Source organism: Callionymus lyra, chromosome 5 (genome assembly GCF_982586985.1).
Source record: "Callionymus lyra chromosome 5, fCalLyr1.hap1.1, whole genome shotgun sequence".
NCBI lineage: Eukaryota > Metazoa > Chordata > Actinopteri > Syngnathiformes > Callionymidae > Callionymus > Callionymus lyra.
This window is the reverse complement of record NC_141822.1, coordinates 14728205-14747212: the sequence shown is the minus strand read 5'-3', so window position 1 is coordinate 14747212 and position 19008 is coordinate 14728205.

The following is a 19008-nucleotide window of genomic DNA, read 5'->3' as shown; positions in this document are numbered from 1 at the left end:
AGGACAAACTTTGAATATATTATATTAACATCAATGAACAGGCTTAAATGGATTTTTCTTTCATACATTTCCATGTATTGATGTTAAATACATGTACATTACATTGATAATACATTCAATAACATTAACAAATGCTCACGTTCTTTCTATAGTCCAAAGTTCAGACTCAGAATTTGCCTCAGCATTTATTAAATATAAACTTATTCTTCGTTGAAAACTCTTCAAAAACTTTAGGAATAGTTTTGATGTGCAAGTGGTTGCTTAGCAACTGGGCACAGAAACATTGATACAACTCTAAGTTTGCATTTGGAGTTTGGAGAGATAAAACTTGAGACTAAAGCCGACCCTAAAATGATTTCACTTAACAGTGAGTCATGTCAGGAGGAGAAGTAAAAATACCAAATAGGTTCATTAAAGAGCAAGTAATGTGTGGATTTAAGTGAGTCTTAAATATATGTTGGACTCTATTGTATCATCAGTGTCTGTTTGTACAAAACTCTCTTTTCATTGAAATATTTACATTATAATTATCTTAAGCCCCGCCCACTGAAAACACTTTACTATAACCAAACCCACGCTGCTGTGATTGGTCAAGCATCAAGGTTTGTCAACATGTGTTATTAATCTCGGAAGCCCAAGGGACCCATTGTATAAACAAAGCGAGGCGTGATCAGGTGACGATTGAAGCTACCTACTGTTCATACTAATCTATTTCTTTAACACAATATTAACTCCATACTTGCATTTATTTTTTTCTATTATTATTCATATATGCATTGTTGTGTTTACCTTCTTCCTTGGATAATATGTGTCATGTGATCATTTGTGTATTGTGTGTTGTCTTATATTTAAGTACTTGTTTACAAGGTTCGAAAGTGTGTTTAAAAAGAAACCAAACTCTTAATTGGAGTGAGGTAAATACAATGAAATTATTATGTAATTAAAGTTTGACTAAGACATAAGTAGTACTATGACTGGGTACTATAATGGCCATGGTTGTACCCCGACCAAAAAGTCATTTTGTCATTTTTACTAAAAACTGTTTGAACTGATTGTTTCCGAAATACAATAATTCAACATACATTGAAAAATAAAGTCACAAAAGTTGAAAAAGTGAATCACAACACTCCTACTCTATCCTGGAAATAATAATGACAGAACAAAACACAGTTATTGTGTATTACTTGGAAAAAAAATGCATTATTTAAAACAACTTTAAAATTTGGGATTTTTCAGTCAAGACTCCATGTGATAATTAAAAAAAATACAGATTAGACACGTATACTGGATTAAACCTGTATGAGACCATTATCTAGACATAAATGTTTAAATGTTCATAACAGTTACATTTCTCACGGTCGTTTGTATCTTATCCTATAGTAACACAGTTGTGTTCCTTGAGCTTTCATTAAGAAAATAACTATTAAATCATCTAAATAAGACTATGCTGCATCACTTTGTATACATTTAGATATTTCGAAAAAAGAACAATTTAAAAAAAGTATGTGAGATTCATATTTCCATTTCTTTCTATTTATCAAAGCACCGCAGGGGGTCTTCCACCAGACTATTTGACATCCAACATGTCACTGCTTGACAAATGAAGTGAGATGCGTGAGGTAAAATCTATGCAAAGGATCCAACGGGAAATGGAAACAGTGCAGAACTGTCAACAGGTTGATGCCCTTTTTTCCACTCAATAACAAACAGTTAAAGATCAAAGATTACTCACAACAATCTACTCCAAAGTTGAGTCGTGATCGTGGAGAAGTTACTCCTGAAGAAAAGTTAAAGTATGAAGAAAAAAAATATATATATGTATATATATATAACTATTAAAAATAATGGTGCAAACAACATTTCAATTCCACCTACATTTTCAAAAAGACAGTCATTACATTGCTTTCTTAACCGCTTTGTGTTTCCTTACGTTTTCAACATTTCACCTTGAAGCTATAATTTATTTTCATGGTGTTTAGTTTTTATTAATGATCCTCCTTTTTAAAAAATCCACTGCCTCAGCTAGTATTTTAATCATTTGATATTGAGAAAAAGAAAACGTGTGTAAAAATGCTTAGGTATTTTGTTATGATTCATTGTTTTGTCTGGAAATTGATGGCCAAAAAAAATAAATATCGGATTGAAGAAATATCTTAGATGTAAAATGTGCTTTTAACTTTAGAGAAGCACTTTTCGGTGTGACACGATATCTATTTTTGTGTTTGGTTGTTTTCACTTTGGATGTGTCGATCTTGAGCCAAGGAACATCCATTTGCTTTTGGAGCACATCACGACAAAAGTGACATGGTGTCATCTTTTTTTAATCAATTTGGGGAATGTTGAAATTGTCCCGACAAACGCAACATGGTTCCTTTGGCAGACTTTGTTGTCCTCTAAGTGCCCATCAAGAGGGTTTTAGTCATGCACTCCGCGTGTCGGACGGGAAGATTGGAGTTCAGATGGCCTATTTTTTTTTTCATGATTTGCCATTTCCCCATATTTTTGGACATTTTGCAATCAACAGAAAAGTCAACAAAACAAGTGATGTTTTCAAACGTATTGTTTTTTGAGGCAAACTCCACTATAACTTTTATAGAATAGCTAAAATATTAGCTTCTATTCACTTGAGAAGATGTGTTTGCCATCAAAGTACTTCATTATTTATACATATTTTGACACTAAAATAGCTTTTTATTGCAGCTGAAGATACTTTTCAATACTCACCAGCAATCGATGAAAGAATGACAAAATAGAACTACATAAGCAGTCCATAAATATGTTTTTAGGATAGTCATACGTTAGCATCAAAGCTATCATGCATGGAGGCAGCTTCTCTCCATTAGCCTGTTAGCTAATCAGTAATCAGTAATTTTTATACAGTTTACAAATTATTTACATCAGTTATTAACCATAAGTATTTTTTGTGATGCTTTAGCAAAGACAGCAAAGTTATTTTTTTTAAGAACTGCAGTTAAATCAAACATGTTATTCCTTCAGATACTATCAATCCAGCACCAACTCTGCATGCTTATGGTGGTTCTGGTTGGAGTGAACTAGGCGACTCTTCTGGTACGCCGGCATGATATCTCCCATGAAGTGGTGTAGAACCAGCAAAGACTGCCGATGTGTTTGTGACCAACATTCCCTCTGTGTTTATTCAAGAGACGCTGTCAAAGAGTCATTCTGTTTCATTGAGATCAAATTCAGTATTTTTCTATATATAAGTAAAGAGGCAATCATCTCTAAAAACCCATTATTAAAATGTATTATTTCACATTTAGACAAGTGAATACACTGATTAGTAGAACATCATTGGCTTGTGGTTTCAAGAAAGGAACCAGCTCATTCCACAGATGCACAAATCCAATGATGGTCTTGTTAGCTTTCACTTGGATTGAGTTCTTTGAAGCGCCTGTAGAAGCTATGAGGCAAAAGCGGTGATGCATAAAACACACACACGTTGGAGACTGTAAGAATGATCTTGTTAATTAGGATCTTCTTTTCTAATTCTTTATGGTCGAGTAGCTGCACACCTCATCATAGTTGGGGGAGGAGAACATGGAGTCCATTTACCAAAACCATCTTCTCCTCTTAATGCCAGACAATCAGATGGAAATGATAGTTGTTTTATTGATTTTAAAAAGAACATAAACAAAACATGCTACTGTATTACTGCGAAACAATAAGATGTCAATGATATTTGTGGTGTCTTTTGTAATATTTATTTTGAGTTACAATTTTAATTATTATTTCTTCATCTTTTTTTTTTTATTGAATGTCTTTTGGAATTTCTTTTCTCAACATAAAGGCATTTGGACAACACGTCCCACATCTACAATCAGTAGTGAGGGAGGCCTTTGAGGGCTAAAAAGAGTTGGTTTCCATCTTTCAGGAAAACTGTTATAGTAGGGTCGAGGTGGCTGGTAAAAAGATTCCCTCACCAGAGACTCATTAAACGTTAATAAAAGTAGAGGGGCTTATTGATAAACAATAACTTTTCAAAATCCATCTGGTCCATTTATTAGATTGGATAGCTTTCATTGACTAATTTAATTTTTCAAGAGCAAACAGACTCTCCAATTCGCCAGTGCATGAAAATCAAAGAAGTCATTAATAAGGAGGAAATCTGATTTAATACACATTTTAATCTGTTTATTTACTTATTATTTCAGCTATATGAGAAGTGTGTTTGAAGTTGATGAACCAGGGTGGGCTTTGTCACCATGTTCATGGAATATTTCTCTGTTACAATAGTTGTTCAGCATTCAATTTCAGAAATTACGTCACAGTTTAGTCGTGTTAAGTAACTTTAAACTCCTGGGGCCTCAAGAACTGCGTAGATCTTCTACCAAATATGTCTGGAAACTAAAATCCAGAAGATGACGCAGCACAAAAAGATTCGGATTTAGGAATCTGTGCGCGACACGAATTTAGGCACTTTTCTTTCGTACAACCCAATAAATGTAGAATTAATCACAGACTTGTTCGTCACTTTCCACGCCCTTATTTACAAATTTAAATAATGTTTAAATGAAGCAAAGTCATGTGATATTTCTCTCTACTATCAGAACAAACAAATGAAAACGTGAATGTAAACTGGATTAACCGTTTATATTCATTCATTTAAACATGGATTCTGACATGGATCACATACTTACATTTAAATAGTGCAGTCGCTAATACTTTATTCACAGACGATCAGGGTTTTTTGAGAAACGTCTAAGTGTAAATCAGTAACTAAAAGCGCTCAGTATTGATGATTAAGATGATGAAGATGATCTGATCATCTGAGCTCCATATAAATGTGTGACGCAACTGCAACACACGCGAGTTCTTATTACATTTATAAAATAAAAACGTTTTGTGTACAAATGAACAAATCATGTGACACTGCCTTTTGTTTCTTTGTTATATTATTTTAAAAAAAAACAGCACTTCATCTTTTCTAATTATTTTCTGAATGAATAAAAAAGTGGATTAGAATATTCATTATAAAATTATCGATGTTGTCTTAATAAATACAGATAATCAATTTGGTGAATGAGAACATATTAACTTGTGTAACTACAACTACTGTGTGTTAATTCTGCAGGAAAGTTCTCCCTCGTCTGGAATCTCAGCAAACAAGAGGTTACGAGAATGAAGTCCTTTACTCCTCCTCCAGCCAGCTATAATCCCTCCTCCTTTGTTTATACAACAAGTCCTTTTTTTCCCAGACATAATAATTTGTCAATAAACATAAATACGAAGGACAGTTTAAAAATAATAAACTAATGAACAGACATGTATCAAAACATAGAAAACACCAATGAGAATGCATGTATTAATGATATGGCAATGATAGAGATCCATCAGAATATGACAATAAATAACATTATTAATATAATAATTATGTTCTTATAGTAGTCATTTTTTTTTTAAATCTATTGAGTTAAGGATGACGAAAGACAGCCCAGAGTCGTCTTGTGTGGTGCGGAGTGAGTGCATTGGTTTCAAAATAAGTCAAAGCAATAACAAACAGCCGTCACTATATCTAAAGTCATTTAGAAATGCTGGTTTATAAACATGTATGACATTCGTAAATTACATCTCATCATAATCACGGTATGTTTTTCAAATGTAGCTCAAAAAAGGTTACTGGACCAGCAAACATGAAAATGACAATGAGCGTAAAAAAAACTTGAAGTATAATAATAAAAAAAAATATTCAGGAAGATTTACTAGCACTTCTTAACGAGGGCTGGTTGGCATCTTTGGTTTACAGGCGACTTTACCGGCACCTCCTGAAGGACACATTTCAGAGACGCCTGGCAGCTGCCAGTGCCAGTAAATAGGCTCTGCTGTGTTTGGCCCGCGACCAAAAGGGCTAAAAGATTTCGGCCCCTTGTCTAATTGAGTTGGATACCACTGATCCAGCTAAAAATAGACGAGGAAGGCAACGAGGTTGGGTGTTGGTGCTCACTGGTGTCTTGAAACGTGATTGTAGCTACAAACCTTAAAACAACAAAACGGGAAAAAATACGGCTTGAATCGCCAAGATTTTTTGAATTAAAAGTTACACTGTACTCATATGCATACCAATACTCTTTACCATCACAGAACCGGTAAACTTAAGTACTAAAAAGAAAAACGGTGATGTCATTTTCCATGAATTTAAAAGTATAGTCATGACAGTGATCCATATCACTCTTGAGCAGCCTTGCAAAGCCCCTCATGCACTCCACCTAACACACACAATTTCCCCCCAAAATTAAGCTGACAGAATATATCTCATTCTGTCTTAAAACTCTTCACTGGCTGCCAGTTTCTTTCAGGATCAACTTTAAAATTCTGGTTCTTATTTTCAGATCTATTCATGGTCAGGCTCCTCCTTACATCAGTGATCTGATCCAGCCTTACACCCCAGCTCGGGCTCTGAGGTCTTTGGATCAGAATCTACTGATGGTTCCTGAACAGGGTTCAGGACCAGAGGAGAGAAATCCTTCCAGGTTGTTGCTCCTAAGCTTTGGAACGATGTTCCTCTCTCTCTGTGTTTGATGGTCTACTGACTCCTTCAAGAAACAATCTTTTTTTATTTTATTTGTGCTTTTTCCTCATTTTGATGCGTCCTGTCTTTGTCTTATGTGTCTTGGCCTTTTAAAGTATATACAGTATTTTAACTGTGTATTGTTAAAGCGCTTTGTGACCCTGATCTAGAAAGGCACTTTACAAACCTTTTAACCTTTGCTTACTTACTTTAATGCACTGTAACTACTACTAATATATATTGCCATTTAGTTACCTATTATTATTAGTATTATTATTATTTTATTTTTTATTTAATTATAATTTGATATTTTTAGCTATTCTTTCATTTTGGGCATTAAATGTTAATGTTATGTTAAATCTTTGTTCAATTTCTATTTCTATTGTGAATTTGCTGCTGCGAACTTCTTCTCATGGACGAATAGAGAAATATCTTATATAATATCATCGTATCTTATTACCATTGAAACGCAACAAAATGAGTTGTTTTCTTTATTAGGAAACTACTTTAATTAAGTTTGCTTTTGTGTTTTAGGCACCGTTTCGGGCAATTTTTTAGAGGCCACAACATCAAAAGTATTAAGTGCAAAAGTGCAGAAGGTGAATTTCAGAAGCAACATTTTTTTTCTTTGAATGTTTTGTTCCAACTCAGGGCCTTTTTTTGTCTCAAAAACCTTTGCGGCCGACCTCCGACCCCATGAATACGAAGGAATTATAATGCGTTCTCAGAGCACTTTTTTATTGAAGATGAACATAAAGGACTGAAATCAACAAAGGAGAAACTTATTGGAAAACCATATAATGGAAAGAATATTTGAAAATGTTTAATATCCTTTTAAACTTAACGAGTTTTAACATTTAAAACATCATTATGTGTATTTTTATTTTTATATAAATACATCCACCCACCTACAAATAAGGTTCGGAATCACTGTTTTATTGTGTTTATTGTATTATGTTTTAGCACGACAGATGTTTTGTGTAGAAATGATTATAGTTAATGAAAAGGTTGATATACTTTGTTGTAATTATGAATATGGATCCATATAAGTATGTTTATATTCCTACGTAGTTTTTGTTAACACCCAGCAGTAGAACTCAGCAGGAAATATGGACCCATGGTGGACTGTGGTGAAACACTGAGTATGGCGTCACTAATGATCTGGATTAAAAACACACTGTTAGCCAATTGCCTGCTGAGATCACACCATGTGCGGCAGGGAAGGGATGACTGGCTGTCTTATTGTGACCAGAGGGATGACAGTCTGTATTAGTTATTCCCTTATTTCCGTTGTGCACCGTGACTTCCCAGGACAAGGTGTGAACATGCCACCGCCACCGAGCAGGGAAGACGGTTAAACTAATGAGAATAATACCACACCGACACATTTAAGCATCCGTATTGCAGTTCCTCGGGGGAATGAAAAGTCTTATTGCGGCACACTGTGTGTGACAGTAAAAGGATAAGCAGACATTGATTTTGTCTCGTCAATGAAAGGAGCGTCCTTCCCTTCAGTAATTGGGTCAGCCTGCAGACAGAATATGAGCCTTCAGTTACTGTAAGTGTAAATGATGTACGACCAATATAACACCTCTCTAAATAAACGAAACATGCATGTCACAGTGTACTAACATGCAAGTTCCTTACAGCAAACCCAGATGGATCATGTTAAAAACAATATTTCCCCCCCCTTAGACATTAATCACTGATAATATTGTGATAACATACAAAATGCACTTCATTCAAACATTAAAATACACTTAATTATAGTGTTTTTTTTTAACTTGGTTGATACATTTCATCCCAGAATGAAAACGGCTAACCTTTTTAATCAATGAGCTAACCGAGCAAATATAGTCAATTTAAATTGTCCTTCAATTTAATATACATAAAATTGACACAGATGAAAGAGACTTAATATTAATAGGAATTGTGTATGTTTTTGCTTAACTTGTTGTTGAGTTCTTATGGACCCTGCCTATCCTATTAAACTGCGTGGGAACCTTGGCTCCTGCAAGGGTTTGAGTGACGCTGTCACTGGAATGTTCCTTTAATGTTTCTATCTGTAACATCAGGAGGTTAACCAATCAGAGTTATTAGTCTACTTTATTTTGAAACCTATGTAGACTTCCTGAAGTTAAACCATCAGAGTGATTAGAGGGGGAGATTTAAATGGCAGCAAAAGTAAAGTATATGTAAAATAGGGTGATATGTAGTACTACATGACTGTCATAAATCATGGCTTTTATATGCGAGCTTGGATGTTTTAAGGGACTTTATGAAAAAACAAACGATGGGAATTCATAAGGATTATGTTGGCTCTAATTCTATGTAGGATATAGACATGATACAGATTAATGAAAAATGACAAAGGCTGCTAAAATGCCTTTTTTTTATTTACAACACTTTAAATTACAGTCTTGATCTAAAACCTCGTGAAGATTTTTTTCACATTGAGGAAAATAAATCATTTTGCAAAATAAAATAAATCTGATATGGATTTAGACTAAGAGCAAAAGTGTGAATACATTTTTGGTTCCCATGGATGAAAGATTAAAAATACTGCAGATCAATTATACATATAGTAGTAGAACTTTTCAGGAGTTTGTTGAAAAGCAAAAAAAAAAACAGCATATAAGGTGGCTTCTGCTCTCGACTGAAAACCCTGGGGACAGAAAGCAAGTAGACACGGATGTTCTCTATGTGGGTGTTGTTTGCCTCTTTAGACATCTGCAAGAAACTCAGCCAGGCTCCTCAGCTCTTCACATTAATAAGCAGCTCTTTGTTCGTCTGGTGCCGTACACATCATTTCCGTCATCTTAGCTCCATCTTTTTCTGATGAGAACCTGTATCTGAATCAAGCATCTTTCAATGGAAAAGCAGCTGCCTTTACAGTTTGAGTGCATAAACTGTATATACAGGATAACAAAAGCTTTAACAGCAATTCTCAAGGTGACCCGGAGGCCTGAAAACAAATATGCTCGCGGTATCCCTTGTGTTGGCTCTGGGCTCAAGGTGAACGACCTCCACCACTGCATTTGTATTTCTAAAAGCTAGTGAGGACTTTCACATTGACCCAGGGACAACACAGGGGATACCACAAACACATTTGTTTTCGGAATGTTGGTGGTTAAACAGTGAATAATGCAAATATAATTATGTAAAACGTTTCTAAAACGTCTTTTAAAGTGATTAACAAAATGAATAAAACTGAAATAAATACATACAGTTGTCTTAGATGTTTTTAAAGTAATATTTTGGGGCTGATTTTGTTGAGTTTTCACAGACAAAAGTACCGTCCTGTCCTGGCTTTGCCAGGGGAGTTTTGAGTGAAAGTGCTTTAAATTCACTGTCATGACTATATTATTGAATACATTTTAAAGGGCAACTAGCATCAAACTCTTACCTCCCTGACTCACTCACATGTTTCAAATGTTGAAGTCTTCCTAGCTGCCCTTTAAATGTCTGTTGTTGAGACATAAAAATGACATCAGGGAAAATGACACGAAACAGAACAGGGTACTGAAATAAAACTGGTACCATAAGATCTAGAAATGACATCGATGTAGTCAGTTGATAAACTGGCCTAGAAAACATGCTCATGCAGTGAAAGATCTGTGACATTTGTGTTCAGGGACTAGTCTCTTTGGACCATGATGTTTGCCGATGATGAAGTAATCTGAAGTGATGGTAGAGAGACATGAAATTATAGTCAATAAAAGCAAGGACTCAGTACTAAACATCAATGAATTTTTTGTCTTAATGGACAACTCGAACATTTGTCGAGTACTACTATTAACATTTCTTTAGCTGGGTGTGATAAGTGCTACACAATTACGGAGCATACCAACAAACGGCCATGTGAACATGCTTTCCGTTTCTTTCATGATGAAGTACAAAAGACATGTTCATCATTACCAATCAAACCCAGTGCGACAAAAGCTAATGAGCTCCTGCGCTTTCAGGTAATGGGTTTTTTTTTCCATTAAAGCTTTGATTTCCCTGCTTCTACTGCCGATTTTCTTCCTTAAAACTAGAGTCACGTTGGCTGTTAGGAATGCCCGGAATGCTCAGACATTTTTTAAGCAGCAACCACTCAATTCCCTTTGCGTGAAATCAGTTCATGCATATTTATGTGCATGTAGCTGGTTATTAATAGGAATAAATAGCATTTTTATGGGATGACAAGACTAACATAGTTATAAATAAAGCTAAAATATAATGAATAAGTTAATGAAAAATAGTTAAACAAATATAGCAACGGGAGGATAAATAATGGAGCAACGGAGGCAAAACATCTAAATCAAGTATTAAAGCTAATTAATAAAAAGATTTAAAAAAATAAATAAACATATTAAAACTACAATTATAACAAACAATTATACAAGCCAATAATACGGTCATATATTAATTTATTCAAACCTTTATAAAATAGTAATTTACGGTGATGAATAATGAAAATGTTGTAAATAACTATGACTATTTCTGTGAGGGTATTTGTACATCTTGCCTATGTGGGCGGAGGACTATCATTTCCATCATGCTGTGTGTCGCTGGAATACAGGGAGCCATTAATTTAAAAGAAAATGTCCGCCTTCTCCTTTAATAGCTACCACCTAACCATTGTTGTGGTGTGTCCCACTGATCCCAGGAGCCATGTGTTCTGGGATTTCATGCTAGTCTTAAGGTCACCCAAGGCAACCAGGTCACAGAGGAACCAGAAGGAGAGTAGCTTATCTTATGAGAAGAAAAGATAATAAGCAGGTACAAATGTCAGAAATAATGTTTGAGGGAAAGTCCAGACCCCCTACGGATAAAAATAGCGTTGGAGAAGGAGGCAACCGGAGTAGAGCCGCAGCTACACTACGATGAAAGTAAGTCATTTATATTTGTAAAGCGCTTTTCACGGCGCAGGGTCACTAAGCGCTTCAACAACAGAACAATACACAGTTAAATACATACTTTAACAGGCTAAGACAACAAAGCGACAAACATAGCATCCCCGAGAAAATTGAGAAAAAGCCTGCACAAATTAAAATGTCTTTTTAAGATGTTTCTTGAAGGAGTCAGTAGATCATCAAACACAGAGGGAGAGGAAGATCGTTCCAAAGCTTAGGAGCAACAGCCTGGAAGGATTTCTCTCCTCTGGTCCTGAAGCATTTTCAGGAACCATCAATAAATTCTGATCAACAGACCTCAGAGCCCGAGATGGGGTATAAGGCTGGAGAAGATCAGTGATGTAAGGAGGAGCCTGACCATGAATAGATCTGAAAGTAAAAAACAGAATTTTAAAATTGATCCTGAATAAAATTGCAGCCAGTGAAGTGGTTTAAGGATCGGGGAAATGCGAGTTCTTCTACTAGAGCCAATTCTCGCTGCTGAGTTTTGTATTAACTGCAGGCGAGACAGCTCCTTCTTGTTTAGACATGAAAATAAACTGTTACATTAGTCTAAACAAGAAAACACAAACACATGGATTATAAGCTCCAGATCATGTTGTGACACCATTACCTGAGTTTAGAGATTTCCCTCAGTTGATAAAAAACTGTTTTTGGTCAGTTTTCTGCAGTGTTGCCATAGATACATGTCTTAGTCAAATACAACACCCAGGTTTCTCAGTCTCAGTTTGACAGACTGACCTAAGTCATCGTAGTACTGACACAACCCTGGAACCTTATCATTAGGAGCAATAATCAGAGTTTTAGTTTTGTCCACATGTAGATGTAAAGCGTTTTCACTCGGCCATTGTTTGATCTGTAACAAGCAATTGACTAAGCAGTTCAGCCCAGATGGATTAAATGATCAGTAAAGCCAGATGTCATCAGCAAAGATGTGGTGAGAAACATCAGGAAATCTCAGAATGTTCTTACCCAAGGGATAAAATAATAAGGACCCACACAACAGATCCACTGATTCTTAGCGAAGTCATTGAAGGTGTATTTTCTGATGTGGATGTCTCCTGGACGCCTTACTGTGTTTACAGTCTGTCCCACCGGTGGGAGACCCAGGACATGCTGGAGAGGCTGGATTTCTCAGCTGGCCTGGGAATGCCTCGGGATCTGTACAATGTCACCTGGGAGAGAGGAAAGTCTGGACCCAGTTTTTCATTATTAATCTTTTATTCTAAATTATAATTTTAATTTAACATTACTGCATTTTCAATTGCTCTTGATAATTTAAGGGGTACTTAACCTTTTCTGACTTGTTAATTTTATACACTAAACAAATTCATTTTTATGATCCGTACGTTCCACTTCATGCGCTGTTGTTCATTTACTGCCGTTTTAATTTTTATTCAACACTGGAACCTTGTTAAGTGACGAGGTAAGATACCACTTATTTAACTCAAGGAGATAACAAGAGCGTTAAGCACATACGGCAATGACCCCTTCTTCAACCCCTTTCTACCAGTGCTGCCTGCCTTACTCACAGCGTCTTGGATTGGAACGTTTTCATACTTATACATTTTAAATACAAGAAGCCTTTAAAAATGTTATTTGTTCAAGGAATTATTTAGCTGATTTGTTTGGTTTTTAATAAACACAATCTTGAGGTTAAAAATCCAATTTCTAAAATGATGGATCTTAAGTTATCATGACTCGGTCTGTGTGCTATGAATACATAATATTAAATTAGGAGTGTTTTTTTGTTTTTTTGTTGTTGTTGGTTCGTCGACCTGCTGCTCAAGTTTTGATTGACTCACAGAAGCTTTAATTCTGGTTTGTATTCACGTACTTCCAAAACCCAACTTTTCCCTTCTCTGTCATTTCAAATGTATTTTCATATTTAATTAAAATAAACTCTACTTGGGTTAAACATCATAAATGCGTATTGTTTGTGGTGATAATACAAAATGAAAGAATTAAATAATTTAATTTAAGTGTCAGAATTTGACACTGTCTGTAACCAAATGGAATAGTGGGTTGAAACACACGGAAGTGGTGATATTATACCTGAAACCCAGAACTACTTTCCTCACTGATGACTTATGCAAAGTATTGAAATTCGGTTCTTTTATGGCAACTTAATACTTTCATTTTACCAAGGTTTGGTTCCCATGTATGATCAAAACTTAATAATGTATGGGTTTTCTGAAGAAAAGCTGATATTTGACAAAGGCATTGAACATCAGATTCAATTTTCCCTGCTTAGTAATCCTTCTTTTGCACTGGAAATTACTTGTTATTTATGTTCTGAATAAGAAAACTTGAAGTAAACTGGAAATGTACCAAAGCTGAAAAATTAAACTAAAGTAGTTTTACTGTTTTTTCACATGTTTTGCGAAAACATTGACATTAAACAAAAAACAACATTCATTTAATTAAGAAAAGTTATATAAAATAGAGACATTGCAAGAAAAAACAACAAACAAACAAAATAATATTAATAATTTATAAAAAATCCACATTAGACAACTCCACATTAGTATCAGTTTGAAGTGGGCAACTGTGTACCCCATTGTTCAACAAAATATAATAGTGGTTTCCAAATTTCCTCGAACTCCTCGGCTCTCCCCTTGATTACATATGTTATTTTTTCCCAGTTCCTATTTCTTTTATCCATATATTTGTTGAATATACATCCAGATTTTTAACATGTATAATGTCATTTGTTTTTTGTTAGAATTAATTAATTGGTATTGGAAAAAAAAGGATCATTCAGGAACCGGTCTCGATGTTAAGATACCGAAAGATTTTCAATCAATCCTCCCCACAATCAATAGCACTACCCACACGGCGAAAGACAACATATTCCATGGTTATTAAATCCATAATATGGGCCTTTTTAAAACTCTTCACTTGAATTATTCATCGTGTGCCTTCAGCTCAATTTCTGTGTCAAAACAATGAACTAATTATTCTCGATGAACAAAATTGGAAACAGCGTTTAATTACAAAAATGCTCTCATTGATACTGGACGACACGTTACACCACAGCCTCGGATGTCAATAATTTGCTCCTCCTGGCAATATGATAATTTCCTCCCAAACTGACAATGTAATTATGGAAAAAGTTATAGTTAAAGTCACTGAAGAGAGAAGAGTTGGGGCTTTTGCCAACATCGACATCTTCTGGGAGGAAATGCACAAAGTCAGCTGTGATGAGTTTCATTAATGGCTCTTCCTACTTCAGCACATAAATTTACATTTTTATATGAATCCTCCGGTCTTTCTTAATTACATAAACACACCAGATACGCTGTGTCAGGTCTCCTATTTTTACGGTTTTCTTTTTTTTTCCATAATCAATATTGTACGTAGTGAAAATGATACCTCAAACCATCCTGCAGACTCTATATAGCTTCTGATTTATCGCTGAATCTTTAATATAATGATCATAAAAACCTAATTCACGTTTGGAGCCGAGGAAGCAAATTCAATCAACTAAACATTCTCTCGTCAAAGATGAGAGTCGAGTTCAACGTTTGGTAATTGGATCATTCATTAGCAATTTGGTTGGATGTCAGATTCGCGAGGTTTTCTTTGAAGCGGTTTTGGAGGCTGTCGGGAAATCAAGATATTTTGTTGGCATTGAGGCTAATTAAAAAAAAAAAAAAGTTTGTCATGTCAAGTTTGTCTCCTTGAAGATCTCAAGATAGAGTTACAAGAGCCGAAGTTTGATACTGGAAGTTGTTAGTTATTATCCAGAAACTGGAGGTTCTGAGCGTTGTCTGGTTAACATCTAAAAGACATTCAGAAGAAAGTGTCATGGACGATGATGTTACAGTGATTTGTCCAGAGATGATTTGTAGAGGAGGCACAATGTGACGACAAGGTGTAAGAGGCTGACTTGAAGTTGTAAACAATGATGGCAAAAAAAGGGCGGTGGCGTCGCAGATTTAATACATTAGTCATCCACCATTAGGGATCAATTCCAAAAATGTTCTTTAATTTAATATCCATTTTGCCCTCATCGACTACGGTACAAACGTTATAATTCAAACGACAACAGCAGATGGTTTTCCGGTGATCACAAAATTCCTGGTTGCTCTCAGCATCTCTACCGTAAGTGTGGGGTTAAACGTGCATTTCCTTTTCAAAGTGTAGGCTCTCATCCTGTCCAAATGAACCCTCAAAATATGAAAAAAAAGAACAAATCTCATCCTGGTATAACTGACCAAATGAAGCCCCCTAAACAGCACAGACAAAATGCGGATAAAGTTTATCACCATAGAGACTCGCTTCTCAACAGTTTTAAGAAAAATCTATATACAGTTTTTACACACTGTGCAATATAGATTTTTACTCCTCAAACATCTTGACCAATTCTAAAAAAAATAATAAGGAAAAAGACATTTATTGAATCCTCTATCAAACAAAGTGCATTTGTTAAGCTGCAACAGTTCAGTAAACATGGGGGAGTTTGGAGAAAATTCCTATCTATTAGAATTGATATAAATGATTTTGCAACAGTTTCGTTGGGAGGGTTATTCGTTTTTTTTTTGTCTGTGATCAAAATTGGCCCGTTTAAACCGAGCAAAGGTTAGATACTCTTGATCAGTCTTGGGTCTCTTAAGAATAATTGTTAAAGCAATTGTTTTCGATCCTGGAAACTGTAATGTTAATTTAAGTTGTGCATTATGCAGTTAACAATGAATCATTTATTTTTGGTTGATTAAAACAAAAAAAGGCATCTGGGAAATACCGTTTTTGTGTTGTGTGTGGTTGGATCAACCTAATATAAATAAATAAATGAAAATCAAGCTGCCCGTTTAGCTGAAATATATTTAACAGTATCACAGACCAGTCCCCTCAAGGATGATGGGGGTTTATATACATATTTGGCTCATCCTCTTGACCTCACATTAATATTTCATGAAGGGACATTTTAGTCACTGCCCTTGAGTGTGTCTATATTTAAACACACTGTTGCTGGTATATTACCCTTTCTTTTGAAAATTCTGCACGCAATCTTCACCAGGAAATGTCCCATGTTCACCGTTAAATCAGATTTTTCCTGGAGCTTAAAGAAACAACTGTGTTGTCTATAATTATATGTCATTATATGTTTCAAAATATTGCGTAAAAATACTTTAATGTTGATTCGAGGTCACATTAATACAGGACAGAATCATGTGTTTCAATCATACTAGAAGCACTAGTGTGATCATGAATAATCATGGATGACTGCACTCATGAGCAATCAAAGTTTCATATTAATGTGCACCATTATCTCCAGGTTACACTCCGTGACAGATTTGAATCTTCTCGCATCCCCCCGCGACTCACACCTGTCAAAGAAGCTGACGAAAGGAACGTTGACGAAGCAGATTCAGTGTGAATCCTGTTTACACGTTTGCCGGGAAATGTAATCACAAATACCAGAGCAAAACAGATGCTTTCTGATAACTGAACCACACAATTTGACATCTGGTAATAACATAAACTTAATTCTGGGCTGACCTCATGTTTTTAACTTACAGAGAACAGATCAAATTTGGTTTAAAGTCACACATTTTAAGAAATAAAAAAAATAAAAAAGTACATCTTACATGCCTGTCTAAATTCTTTAAGGACTTTTCTAAGGACTTTCTGAGCGGTTTGATTTTCTATTGGTTTCACAAGCTACTCCAAAAGCTTTCACCAAATACAAACTTGAATAAGTTATAATTGCTCAAGGTCAGGTTAGCGTTAACTCCTTCAGAGATCGGTACCTGGCATGAAGTCACATGTCCCCCGACTTATCTTCCCACACAAACAGTGATAAGAAACACAATCAATGAGAGACAATTCAAAGAAATCGTCATATGGGAAAACAGAGAAACACTGACATTCATACAAACACATATGGATGGAAATAATTGCACCTCCTCTGTGTCTGTGTTACCGTGGTTCTCGTCATACCTTTCTGGGTGCAGATTTCAGTGTATCTGCCAACCAAATAAGGGCTAAATCTGCAGATCTGTTGTTTGGGGTCCCTCAAGGTTCTGTGTTGGGTCCTCTATTATTTTCGCTGTACTTGATTCACCTGGGTTAAATCGTTCAGAGGTTTCCTGATGTTTCTAACCGCATTTTTGCTGATGACATCTAGCTCTACTGCTCATTCGATTCAACTGAGCCCCAGAGGCTGAACAGCTTAGTCAATTGTTTGCTAGAAATCAAACAATGGCTGAGTGAAAAAACTTTGCAGCTAAATGTGGACAAAGCTGAAACTCTGTTTATTGCTCCTGATGATAAGGTTCCAGGGTTGAGTCAGTACTTGGGTGAGTTAGGCCACAGTCTAGAAAGGCGCTTAACAAATAACATTAACTTACTTAACTACTTACCTACTCCTATATTTACCTTTACGACCCTAATTCCTTTATGTCTATCTGGCAATTAAAACAAACTGAGGTTTTGTCAATAACACCTTTTAAAGCCAAATTCCTGAACATCCATCTGAAGCAGGCTTTCCTAAACACGCTTATTTTCATACACAGCTTTCATACATTTGGACAAGCCTTAAATGAAACCACTACTGCTGAATACATAAAGCAAGTTACAGAGTCAAAGAAAAAACAAACTGAAACCTTTGATGAACGTAGGTAAACTCCTGAGGGACATTTCCCTCAGGATCAAAGTGATGCTGGAAGCGCTGCCTGAACAATGCCAACATGTTTTTATGTGATTTAGCTACAAACAGATAGAAAATAAAACGTATCTATGAGGAAAGCCCAGTGGAAGACACAGTCGTACCAAGCGACATAACGAAGAAGAAACGTGGGAAACTGGAAAAATGGGTTCCAAGAAGATCTAGAGAAAGCTTGGAAGGTGAAGTTAACTGTAGATGGTCATCGGAGCAATTGATGGCTCCAACAGACAATAAGGTAAGGTAAGGTAAGTCAGAACTGTATTGAGCCCTCAGGAGGTCTGAAGCTCCCAGGCTTCTGCTACATGACCCAAAGGTATAAAGGATGAACATCCACCTATCCCACCTGCAGAGATCTTTTTTAGTTTGTAAACACAACTAATAAAGTTGTAAATGGATTTTCAAACCAACATTCGGTAACAGCTACAACTCTTTTGGTTGTCCTTCACTAACGACAACGATATTCCATTCACTTGTATGGTTTCACCCACTGTTTAAAAGAATACAAACAAACAAAAAGTTTAAAAAAAAAAAAGAAGTAAAAACAAAGATTACCATGACCAACTTTTGTCTTTTCTGCGTTCAGACTTTTTGTCCATAAAAACAAAAAATATTCCATTTACTGGCATCGTATTGCGCAAAGAGAAAGTTTCTTTAATTATTTAAAACAAGCTGTGTGTTAAGTGATCACATACTCAGTTGGCCCCAAACAAATCCAATTAAAATGTTTATATAATCTTTTTGTGCTGTAATACTGGTTTAATTTCACAAATTAGAGGCAGGGACTCAGCCGTCTTCTGATGAAACGTTGGTTTATAACCAGCATCAGCAAGAGCTGGAGGACATCTGAAATGTTGCATCAAGTATTTTTAATGTTGACTAGATTAAAGTTGCTGTGTCAATTAGTGAAGGGA